This window comes from Amborella trichopoda, chromosome 4 (genome assembly GCF_054954075.1).
Source record: "Amborella trichopoda isolate Santa Cruz 75 chromosome 4, AtrichopodaSantaCruz75HAP2 v2.0, whole genome shotgun sequence".
Classification (NCBI taxonomy): Eukaryota; Viridiplantae; Streptophyta; class Magnoliopsida; order Amborellales; family Amborellaceae; genus Amborella; species Amborella trichopoda.
Window position 1 is genome coordinate 3176658 of NC_142339.1, and position 12754 is coordinate 3189411.

Sequence of the window (12754 nt, forward strand, 5' to 3'; positions counted from 1 at the left end):
GAGCAGTGTTTTGCAGCAGGCCTCTCTCTCCTCTCTCTCTCTCTACCTACAGGCCAAGTCGTTCTTATGATTATATAGTTTGAAATTTAAAGAACCAGTCATTTTTTACTAAAAGCTTGAATGTGCAACGACAGAAACATGGAATAAACTCCAGCAAGCAGAAAGAAAATTAGAAACTAAGTGTGAAACTGAGAAATTAAGCATAATATAATCTGAATGACTTAATCTACTCGCACAATATATGTGAAACTCCTCAGCTGAATGGAACTTTCTATATGGTTAATGGAACAAAGCAGCAACAAAGACATGTGATCAATATATGTGATACTTCTCAGCTGAATGGAACTTTCTATATGGTTAATGGAACAAAGCAGCAACAAAGACATGTGATCAAAAAATGTTAACTCATGCACACACGCAAGTGTGCGAGCAAAAGAAAAGAAAACAACGATCCGCAATGAACTAAGGAAATAAAGCATGCTCAAGTTGAGGTGGAAATGGATGGTCCACCCCGAATCTTGGACCAATTGGCTCACTAATGGGTTCCGAACCAGCAATGGATCATCCCTTGGCCTGGCTTCCCATTATTCGGGTCTCTTTTATGAATGAATCAGGTGTACATGATGCATCCTGCTTACACACTTCCTCAGTTCTCTGCTTCTTATTTGCTGCCAACGTGCTTGCTCTCTCAACAGATATAACCTTCCCAAGAAATGTCAACTTGCATTACATATTCAAAGCATGAAAGGAAAGTACCAATAACTCAAAATACAAGCTCAGAGCACTTATTTGCAAATATTGATGAAAAAGAAACTTACTGCCAGAAAGAACCTGCTTCTAGAAATTAACAACAGTGCTTAAAGTAAAAGAAAAAGAGAGCTCCACATAAAAGGCTAGGTTCCAAGCCTCTACAGACAAAACTAATCATGTTGACAAATGCCTCTAAATCAAATAAAAAGAAAAGAAACTGAAATAGACATCAAAAACGTGAAAACAACATAAAAGCAAGCACAACTTAAAAATGAAACCTAAAAGATAAGCTCAAAATTAACATGGACAAAGAAAAAGAGAGAGCAAACGATCCCAACAGAGAACAACCAAATAAAGAGCTACCAAGGAAAGACAAGCTTCTATTGGAAGATTTTTTTAAATATTCTAAATCTATACCTCCACCCATATGCAAATTTTTCGTTGTTAAACAAATTGAAGCAAACAAAAGAACATGGTTTTACCTATGTCCTAAGATCTCCCTAAAAACTTTACCAAAAGTCCACAATATCTGGACCACATTTTGCTCCAACTGATGTTGCAAAACTTTAAGATCTCCCTAAAAAATTACTTTACCAGAAGTCCTCAATATCTGGACCGCATTTTCCTTCAATTGATGTTGCAAAACTTTCTACATAAAGTGACTATACAGAAAAGAAATGAGACAAATATTTCAAATGTAATAAGGTCCAAAAACACAAAAATACCGATGGGACCCCTAAAAGCACCTGTTGAGTTGTGTGCTTGAGAAGCCAAAACATCATCCTTGAAATCGACAAAGGCAGCATTCCTCAACCTGCTTGCAACAAAGTAGAATCAAATTTTCCGTTCCATTACCAAAATAAAGCATACCAAAAAAAAATAGCATCTTCTTCATTGATAATATATATATATATATATATATAGATAGATAGATATATAAAAACATCGTAGACTGAATCAAGAAATGCATTTGTTTCTCAAAATAGAACCAGAAAATCCACAGTACAGCACAAAGTAGAGATTGAAATAATTTCCAAGCATAAATTAACAAAACAAAGACAGATTCATCAGATAAAAAAAAATGAAGAACGTGTGAGGCAACTGCAAACAAAGTGTAATTCAAAACAAACCAAAATAACCCATAAGAAAAAATGTGTTAGCACTGAAATGAATAGAGGATGAGAATTTATGGGAACAAGAGAGTTAGTTGATTGTGAACTTTCAAAGAAGAAGGTGATGAAAATGGATAAGTAGATGAATCCTGTAATACAGAGAGGAAGAAAAATTGCTGTTTCTATATATTGACATAATAGAGAGAGAGAGAGCGGGGGGGTGTGTCACGAAGTCTGTGATTTTTATTTATTTATTTATTTTATTTTATTATTTTGAGTCTAATCAGTAATATACTTACATCCACTTGATTTGAAATCTAAAAAACAAAAGTAAATGGTCTATTTATATACTTTTACTTGAAAAATAGTTATCCAATGATTTTTAGGCGGATCGTACAATTTAGTTTGAAAATATTTCACTATGTACATTATATGGTCTTGGGGGAGCACAACGTACACACTTGTTATAAATTCTTCTTGGAAAGGAAGTGGTCCATCCGAAGACAATTGCCGGTGGATGAAGCGTTGCAAACTTTAAATAAAAGTGTCCCATCAAACGCGTGGGACCTTAACCCGGAGACTCCACGTCAATGACGGCACAAACTTAGAATTTCTATTGGTGTTTGACCATCGATGAGTGTAAATTAAATAAATTATTAATATATTGCAAAAATATTTTTGTAGATCTTATGCTTTAGTTTTATTTTAATATATAAAAAATATATATTTGTACACTCTATTTTTAGGTTTCATTTTTATATAGATATCAAGTTTTCAAAACTTAAAATCAGTGTTTAAAAAAACACCAAGTCGAACCGGAATCGCCTGGTTCGACTCGGGAATTGTCACTGGACATGCCGGTTCCGGCAAATTATCCAGAGAGAACCGGGCGATTCCGTACAGTGACTCGTCGATTCACTGTATGGAATCGGGGAGTCCCGTGAAGAACACGGGCTGCACAGTGTTTTTCACGGGATTCTTCAAAATTTGTCATTTTTCATCTTTTTTTTTTTTTTTGCCATGTGATCGAATATTCAGGCTTTATGCAGCTTTTTTCATCCTTTTCATGGACTAAATGGTGGAGAAATTTCGTGTTTTTGGATCATGAAAGTTGCGGTTTTACGGTTTCCGCCTTTCCTTTTGTTTCATGCCAAATAGGGCATGAATCTGTGAAAATTTTTAGGCATTTTGATGGTAATAGTGTTCATCAAAAAATTCTATTACGAATTTGTGATAATCTTTGAGAAAAACAGAGTAATTTGGAGATTGAAGCCACGGGGTCACGAAACCAAGTAACAACTCTGGGTTTTTTTTTTTTTCGTCATTTGATCAATTTGTGTCCTTATTTTGAAAATAATGAGTTACCTTTCAGGGTTTTAAATATTTATCGTGTCTTTTATCATTTACCATATTCAATTTTATTTAATTTACTCAATTACATCTTGATTTTTTAGATGAACACAGTGATGTCTGTGAAAAAAAAAATTTTTTTTTTTTTTTTTTTTTTCCGCCTTTCGATTTTTTGTTCATGATATATTACAAATAATGTGTTAGATTTCTAGGGTTTTTAATCATTATAGTCTTGTTTATAATCAGATGTATTCATTTTGATTTGATTTATTCAATTTGAGCTTTATTTTTTAGATTCAATGACTGTTGTTTGTGAAGAACTGCGTTTTTTTTTTTTTGCTCAATTTAATCGATTTGATTTGATTTATTGATGATAATGTCTTCATAATTTAGAGTTTTGATTCCTTATATTGTTGTTTATCAAAAAGTGTACTCAATTGGATGTAATTTATTCGCTTGGAAGTGGATTTTTGAGTTACAATGGCTGATGTAAGGTAGCTATGTGAAGAAAAAAAAAATTTTATTTTTGTAATCCATGATCGAATTTTTTTTGTAGTCCATGACCGAATTTTTTGTAATCCATGATCGAATTGTTTTTTTTTTTTTTTTTGTAATCCATGATCGAATTTTTTTGTAATCCATGATCGAATTTTTTGAATTTTTTTTTTTCTTTTTTTCTTTTGTAATCCATGATTGAATTTTTTGTCTTTTTTTTGTTTTCTGTAATCCATGATCGAATTTTTTGAAAATTAGATTTTTTTTTTTTTTTTGTAATCCATGATCGAATTATTTGTAATCCATGATCGAATTTTTTGTAATCCATGATCGAATTTTTTGTAATCCATGATCGAATTTTTTATAATCCATGATTGAATTTTTTGAAAATTTGTGATTTTTTTTTTGTAATCCATGATCGAATATTTTTTTGTAATCCATGATCGAATTTTTTGAAAATTTGATGTACTTTTTTTTTTTTTTTATCCATGATCGAATTTTTTGAAAAATTATGATTTTCAGAAACGATGAGAAAATCGTGACAAGGTTTTGATTATCATGCGGTATTAAACCATATTTTTAATTTTTATTGTTTGAGTTTACTGTACTTTTTTTTTACTTTTTATCCATGATCGAATTTTTTGAAAAATGATGATTTTAAACCTCCGAGAGCGACAAATAAAAAGGATGCTTGAAGACTATGGGCCGATAGATTTAGACACAATATTTGTCACAGACACAGCAGACCAATGGGTAGTCAAAGAGGTGGAGGCAGTGTTGCACAAGATAGCGTTCCTTGAGGCTATCGGTGAGGAAGATCTTAAAGACGGTGATGAGTAGCATGAAAGAAGAAGCAGTTAGCCAACGTATCCACAATTCGTCGGAGATGTCGGTGATATTGCACCTAATGAGGGAGAGTGGGAAGGGGGTCTAAGGGAAAATGAGAGAGATGATGATTCCGAAGCCACCCTATCCCAACCATATTATTTACATATCGAGTCCCAATAGCAACAGGGTAGGGATGAGCACGATAGTGTAGGTGAGCATGAAGGATGGACAAGCTTCGGGGATTTTGGATTGAGAACACAACAGAACACTAACACTTAGGGATTTGGATATAGTCAGACGCTTGCTAATATCGATGATTCATTTTTAAATCGAATCAATGAATTGTCAAACGAATTCAATCAATGGCACCAGAGTGACCAAGAAGAAGAACGACGTCGTCTGTCATTTTATTTTTAGATCATATGTTACTAATTGTATGCTTTATTGTAGTCCATGTATGTTGATATATTTATTCCATGATAATTCTATGTTTATCCTTTTGTGTGACGTAAATTAAATGGTAAATAGTAGTTCATGCAGGGAAAGAACATATCAATATTCGCATATTCATGCAAAGAAATAAAAATTATTAATGAAGTACCCTAATTTTTTATTGAATTCGTAAAAAAAAATATTTATAATGAATTTTAATAATTTTTTCGGATTTCTTTGAAGCTTTAATCTGACCGATTCTCGATTCGGATCGCCGATTCGCCGATCCGGATCGGTTTTTGAGGTGCACGATCTGGGTCACTGATCCGCTTTTTAAACCATTGCTTAAAATAGATATTCATTCCATTATGTCTTTTAACCCCCTAGATAAACTTTATTTTTGTTTATCTTAGCTTTTTAACTCAAATAAATTTAAAAAAAACATCATTTTCTAAACCCCTCTGTCATCATGTGTTTCACTCCTCGTGAATCTCCCAAACTCCTCTCTCTTATGTAGTTCCCCAATTCTTTTCTTCTCTCGTGATGTGTATCCCAAATATTTTGAGAGAGAGAAGCAGGAGAGTGCGTGAGAAAGACGAGGGTCACTGCTCTTGATCTTAGGACTGGTGTTTCTGTATAAGACTGCTACTCTGTCGAGGAATTGGAAGACGTGTAACCACGCACACTCACACGCAGTTTTGTAAACTTTAGAAAGCATATCAAATATTAATAATGAACCTCTACACAGCCCTCCTATAGAACCGTTAATTTAAAAGAAAAAGAGTGCCAAGAGTGAGAGATTCAGCAGCTTTAATGGTGAACGAACCACCCAACTTGTACCCTGCAAGATTCAGGAACTGAAGTCCTTCAAGCCTAAGAAGAGAAGTGAGATTGATATTAAGTTCTTTGTTCGCAACCCCCAAATAAACCAATTCCAAACCAACAACCTGACCCTCATTACCGCACCTCACTCCCCACCACCGACACCAATCCCTTGACTTTAATCGCTCATATGCACTGCTCTGATTGAGGAAGGAAGCTTTGAATGCCAAGAGAGCTGCTCTTTCTCTCTCCAGGCACGAACAACCAACCCAAAAGAAAATGCTGATTAAGCTTAACATATGAAACGTGCATGGGGCAAGTGATTTTTTGCGAGAGCAGAGAGCCCCCATGACTCACCTCTTTCTTTGCTCAATTCGAACACACACATACACTCTTTATAGCAGATGCCACGTGAAGTATAAAAGTAAGCATAATTTTTTCTCATACTGTTCTACTGGGGTTTTGCTGTGTTCGCATGGCATACCATAAATTCTAACTTTGTACCACCTGGGCATTACACCTAAAGTTTCGGGAACGGTCCTACTAATGAAAAAACAAAAAACAATTGACAATTTTTTCTTTTTTTTTTTTTTTTTTAAGAACCGAGGGTAGAAAAAAAAGAAAGAAAAAAGAGATGACCGACCTTCCTTATAATTTCTGCCTGAAATAAGATCAATTTGTATTTTAGGTAAGTATTTCGAAACCGTACATAAATTACTCTAAATTTTGATAGAAATTTGTTCTAGAGATTGTTGGAATGTACACAAGGAAGAGCCGGATTCTACCATTTATAAACATTTTTGTTTTCATACTTATCGCAAAGATAATTTTCTAGACAACATAACGATATCGTGATTGTTGATATGAGTCTCAGTGATCGACTACAAATATGAATAAAAAATGGTAGCTCAAAAATTAGCCTTTTAAACATGGGACCTGGCTTTTATGCGGCCAAGCCTGCATATGTGGAAATCTAGGCATATTAATAGATCTATTTTTTAAATAGATTTTTGAAAATAAATTTTAAAGACATGTAATCTCTAAAATGGAGATCATGAATATGAAACAACAAATATATTTTAAAAATTAAAAATAATAATTTTAATAAGAAAACATTTGGACGGTTAGTTTCCATTATTTGTAGATGAAACAACTACTTGCATCCATCTTTAAAATAGGTGCTTTAGCTTTTTCGACCCCAAATGTAGTAATGCGGTTCAGCCCGCATGAAACAATTTTCCTTGAGATATTCATACATCAATTAGTCTTAAACGAATATAATGACTTCCACAACAAATTATCAAGAAAACCAACTAAGAAAAAGTGTCTAAAATTCTAATAAGTGTGTCTAATATACACACCATCACGTCCTTGATGTGTCGGCACAATGAACCTGTAATAAACATTTTATAAAATGAAAGAGTTTATATAAGGTTGCAACCTTATACTGTTGAAGTAAGGTGCACCTTAAAAATCCTATAGTGGAGAGTGTTTCGGTGTTGGAGAACCTTCAATTGACCATCTCAACCTTGAGATTAATGGACATGAAGAAACAAAGGATTTCAATTCCAAAAAATAATGCATCTTGTAATAAGATATTTGGACTGTTTATATTCATGATTTTCAGGTGTTTCTTAATCTGCTTGATCTGTACCATTTTATAAATTTTAGAACTTATAACTGAAAAAAAAAAAAATTTTGAAGCCATCACAAAGTTTTAGACACCGAAATAATATCTCTAAATAAATTTTATAGGCGTGCCTTACTTCTACAGCATAAGGAGTCAGCCTTATACAAAGCTCACCCTTCATAAAAAGTGAGCCTTGTTATTCGCGTTGGTAAGGAAAAGCATGTGACTCCTTAATGTATATTCTCCTTTCACGGTCGGATAAGGGAGCCAAATGTAATTCTTCCTTTTAACAAAGCGTGAACGACCCGGAAAAGTTTTTTTAGAGCCTAGGCTCTAAAGTCTAAACAATCAAATTAGAACTTACCTCAAAACTTCCATTAGAAGAGGTGGTTTTGATGCTCAAATATCATCAAATTAATAACGCATGGAATAAAAAGAATAAAATGGATTTCAATGTTTGAAAATAGTGTATTTTGTATCTCTGTCAATCTACAATATATTTGAAATTTTAATCTTTATAAATAAATATGAACATATATTTTAAGGCTATCAAAAAGATTTCCAATAGTGAAACCACATTTGCCGATACTATTTGAAAGTAGACTCTAATTTGATTGTTTAGAGCCTAGGCTCTATACAAACCGCACCCCGTTACCAATTGACTCTGGTCAACGTCTTCCCATTGTTTATTGCATACGTTAACCTAAGTCATTGTCGTCAATCTTATTATCTCTCTCTCTCTCACACACACACGTACAAATACAAAAAAAAAAAAAGGTTTATATAAGGTTGAAAGTGAACCTTAAAATGTACAATGATGCTAAAAAATCCGTCATAAAACATTGTTTTGATATTGGAAAACCCCCTAATTAATCATCTCGACATCGAGAAGTATGAATATGAAAAGAAAAAAAGATTTTGAGTCCTCAAAATAATGCATTTTGCAAAAATATTTATCGATATATTTGATTTGGACTATTTTTAACGTTTAAGATTTTATAATTAGAGATGAAAATATATTATCAAGCCATATTAAAAAATTTTCACACCAAAATTATATATTATGATAAAATTCATAGATGTGCCTTAATTTGATTGTTTAAGATTGCAATATTATACAAACTACACCCCATAAACAAAGCGCTCTCTCTCTCTCTCTCTCACGCACACGTATGCGTGAATCTCTCTCACACACGCAGAAATCTTTCTCTCGCTCTCTCTCTCTCACTCTCTCTCAACACAGTAGCATAAATGGCATTTTGAGAAGCCAACAACACTTGAATGCACAAAGGAAGCTAGCTCTCTCTCGCTCTCTTATACACAAAAAACTCTCTCTCTCTCTCTCTCTCTCAAAAAAGAAGCATAAATGACATTTTGAAAACCCAATTGCACGTGACAATAGGGGTGGCAATGGAGTCGTACCCCGGTATGGGTCCAAATATTGAACCTTGAGAGTTGGGTCGGAGTCCAAATAAAGGATCGGCCTGGATCCATATAGACCAGACCCAAATAGTGTTATTATTCAAATAATATTTAATATATAAAAAGTTAAACGTTTGGCAAAAAAAATGAAGTGACTAATTATCAAATTTGATACTTCTTTGAAGAGAGTGATGAAAAACCCACTGACCCAAGTCAAAGTCCCTCTCTCTCTCTTTCTCTATAACTTTCTCTCAAAGAGGCATCAATGGGTTAGGTTACCCTTGACCTTGCTCTAAGGAAGTTATCCATCAATCACATCAAAGGCACATAAATTTGTGTGTTGGGGCAATATGGTGCCCCTCTTTGGTTACAAATTTTAGTGGGAAGGAAGAAGTTTACATATTGAACATTGAAAAACGATGATTTGTGGAAAATAAAAGGGCCGGCCCCTAGAGGGAACAAGGGACTACAGATGGGCATGGGGCCACGTTTTTCGGGTAATCTTCTGGTGTAAATGATCAAGTCTCCCAACGACTTTTGTTTTTTTTTTTGATGCGTTCTTATGTTTTCTATATTTTCTCTAGGAATTTAATAAAAAATGAAAGAAGGAAAATTTATTAGGTCGAAAGATCTTTTCGAAATTTTTTTTTTATGCGTTCTTTTTGTTTTCTATATTTTCTCTAGGAATTTAATAAAAAATGAAAGAAGGAAAATTATGTACGATACACGAGGTATACTCTAAAGCCCCAAAGAAAAAGAATAAAATCACACCATATACTCAAAATAATCAAATTTCGCCAAGCCTAGGTATTTCTTATGCTTCATTTGTACATTTCTACTACTAGTTCTCGTTTACAACAAAATTCTTTACTACCATTTTCGAATAAGAAAGATAAATACTTGGTTGACAAAGAAGTTGTTGTGCTTTTACCCTGAATAATATTACATTTAATATTATAAATGCACAATCATTTATTAATATGACGCATGTATGTATCAAATATAAATTGGTTACATATTGCCATATTACTCATCTCTTCACACTAAATTGGTACAAAAATTTAATATAGAAGTTCATGCGTATGTAGCTTCAAAAAATAAGTTGTGTTCAATCAGGATGCACTTTGATATCAGATCTTTGGTCTAACATGAAAAATCATTATTTCCTCAATGTTGTTGCTTCTTGTCCAAAGGGGTTCAGTTTTTAGAAATACATATGAGATATCTGAGCAGAGAAAAGCATGATTATTTATTGAAATTGTGCTTCATAAATTCATTGAGAAAGAAGGGCCATAAAATTTTGTTCAATTTGTGATTGACAATGGATCGAATTAGGGAGTTCCTGATGGTCTCACAGAATCGAAATTCCCTCATATTCATAAGACATGGTGTGCTGCCTATAGAATAGATTTTCTTTTAGAAGATATTGACAAAGAAGTCACTTGGCTAAAAGATGTCATAAATGATGCCAAGTTGATAGTGGATTTTTAATGTCGGCATACCATTATTTAATATTTAATGAGAAAGGCCACATGTGGAAAAAAAAAAACTAAAAATGTATTATAAAACCAGATTTGTCATTAATTGTGTGATACTTCAATTCATATTGCAAGTACAAGAGGGTTTGAGATTGATAGTAGCATCCTTTGAGTGGAAAGCTATGAGTTACAACAATAGTGAAAATGGAAAAAAACTTACAAAAATAATTTAAAGCCCCAATTGTGGAATGTACAATAGATACAAACACCACATTAGAGCATCTTATTAAGGTGTTTCATTTAGTTGAGATTGAGGGATCAACCATATGATACTTAAATAAGACAATACAAAGGACAAAGGAAGCACTGAAGAGAAATTATAATAGTAATGAATCTTGATATCTTGAATTGTTGAAGAATTTTGAAAAGAGGTGAGAGAAAAATATAATTCACCTTATTCATGTGGTTTTCATACTTCTCAATCCATCTTAAATATGTGGTGCCCTGTCAAATTTGATAATTTTGAAGTGAGGGTTGTCATTACCTTGATTTCAGATACTATGATCCCCAAAGATAACAAAAATGCATTATTTTTCAGAATTATTGAAGTACCACGTGCAATTTCCAAATGTATTTGATGTTGTTGCAATAGGATTATTGTCAACAACTCATTATCGCGAGTATTTTGTTGTATTTTTTATTACTTTAAAAAAAAAATCTTATTTCTTTTACTTGTATCTTAAATATGTGGCCAGAAAGTATTTCATTGTATAGGAGTTTGGTGGGACTTATGTGGAGAAAGCAATCTACAAATTCAAATGGTTGATATTCTCCAAAGTTTATATATATCCTCGGCTCTAAACAATCAAATTAGAGCCCACCTTAAAAAATATCATTAAAAGAGGTTGTTTTGGTGTTCAAATATCATCAAATTGATCTTCGCGACATCAAAATGCATGGACATGAAAAAAAAAAAATAGATTCAAGTTTTAGAAATAGTGCATCTCGTAAAATATTTTTGGACCGTCAATTTTAAAAATTTTTAAGTTTTCATCAATCTGCTTGATCTACACTATTTTTGAAGGCTATCACAACGATTTCTAGTATTGAAACCACATCCCCCGTTATTTGAATGTGCGTTTTACTTTAATTGATTAGAGCCCCGGCTCTATACAAACGGCATCCTCAAATATGATTTGCAAAATCTAGAATTACAAGTAGTAGCGTTTGCTTGAGCGTCCTGCTGGGTAAAGTGGATTGCCACTGCTCATTTTTTTGACAAGAAATAGTAACGCGTCTTTGTGGAGATCGAATCTCTTTCACTTTTAACGACTTGTATTGGTTAAATTTACATCTGAGTAACTCGTTTAAATCAGGCCCAAGTTAAAATACAAAACAGAAAAGATAAAATTAATAGGATATATTATTCGACCTACTCAATACTCACAAGCATGTGCACCATGCTTTGACGTTACTAAAAAGATATCTTTAAATGAGAAAAAATAAAAATAAAAAATAAAAAATGGTCGTGAGATAATTGATAGCAATGTGAGAAAAAGCTCATGGTGATTGTTCGTGCCATCTACGCTAATACCCTTTGTGGACACAAATAAATTAGTAGAACAATAAAAAGTCGTTAAAACTTATCAAATTTTGTTAACGGTTTAAAAAACAAGAAAAAAAAAAAAAAAAATAAAAGAAAAGATAATCATTGAAAGTTATTAAGATAATCGGAAGTCATTAAAAGTCATCAAATTTTGTTAATAGTCAAAAAAATATATATATAAAGAGAATTATTGAAAGCAATGGTTTAAAAAACGGATCGGTAACCCGGATCGGGCTTCCAAAAAACCGATCCGGATCGGGTGAATCGGTCAGAATAAAGCTTAAAAAAAATTCGAAAAAATTATTAAAATTCATTATAAATATTGTTTTTTAGGAATTCAATAAAAAATGAGGGTACTCCATTAAGAATTTTCATGTTTTTGAATGAATATGCGAATATTGATATGTTCTTTCCCTGCAAGAACCGCCATTCAGCATTTAATTTACAGTATTTCGTGCTCATCCCAACACTGTTGCTGTTGGGACTCGATATGTGAATAATATGGCTGGGATAGGGTGGCTTCAGAATCATCATCTCTCTCATTTTCTCTTTGAATAATATGGATTAAAAAAAAAAAAACAAATTTTCAAAAAAATCGATTATAGATTAAAAAAAAATCACAAATTTTCAATAAATTCTATCATGGATTACAAAAAAAAATTCGATCATGGATTAAAAAAAAAAATCACAAATTTTCAAAAAATTCAATCATGGATTACATAAAATTCGATCATGGATTACATAAAATTCGATCATGGATTACAAAAAAAAACAAACAAAAAAAAACAAAAAATTCAATCGTGGATTACAAAAAAAGAAAAAAACAATT

At 32.6% G+C, this 12754-nt stretch overlaps 1 long non-coding RNA gene across 1 annotated transcript; it reads right to left on the reverse strand.

Moving 5' to 3' along the window:
* Positions 1-240: 240 nt before the first annotated feature.
* On the reverse strand, positions 241-1568 carry LOC148782198 (uncharacterized). The gene is made up of 2 exons (XR_016053810.1): positions 1476-1568; positions 241-702 (listed from the first exon to the last, which is right to left on the reverse strand). It is a non-coding gene; the product is annotated as an uncharacterized LOC148782198 (long non-coding RNA).
* Between the last annotated feature and the right edge of the window lie 11186 nt (positions 1569-12754).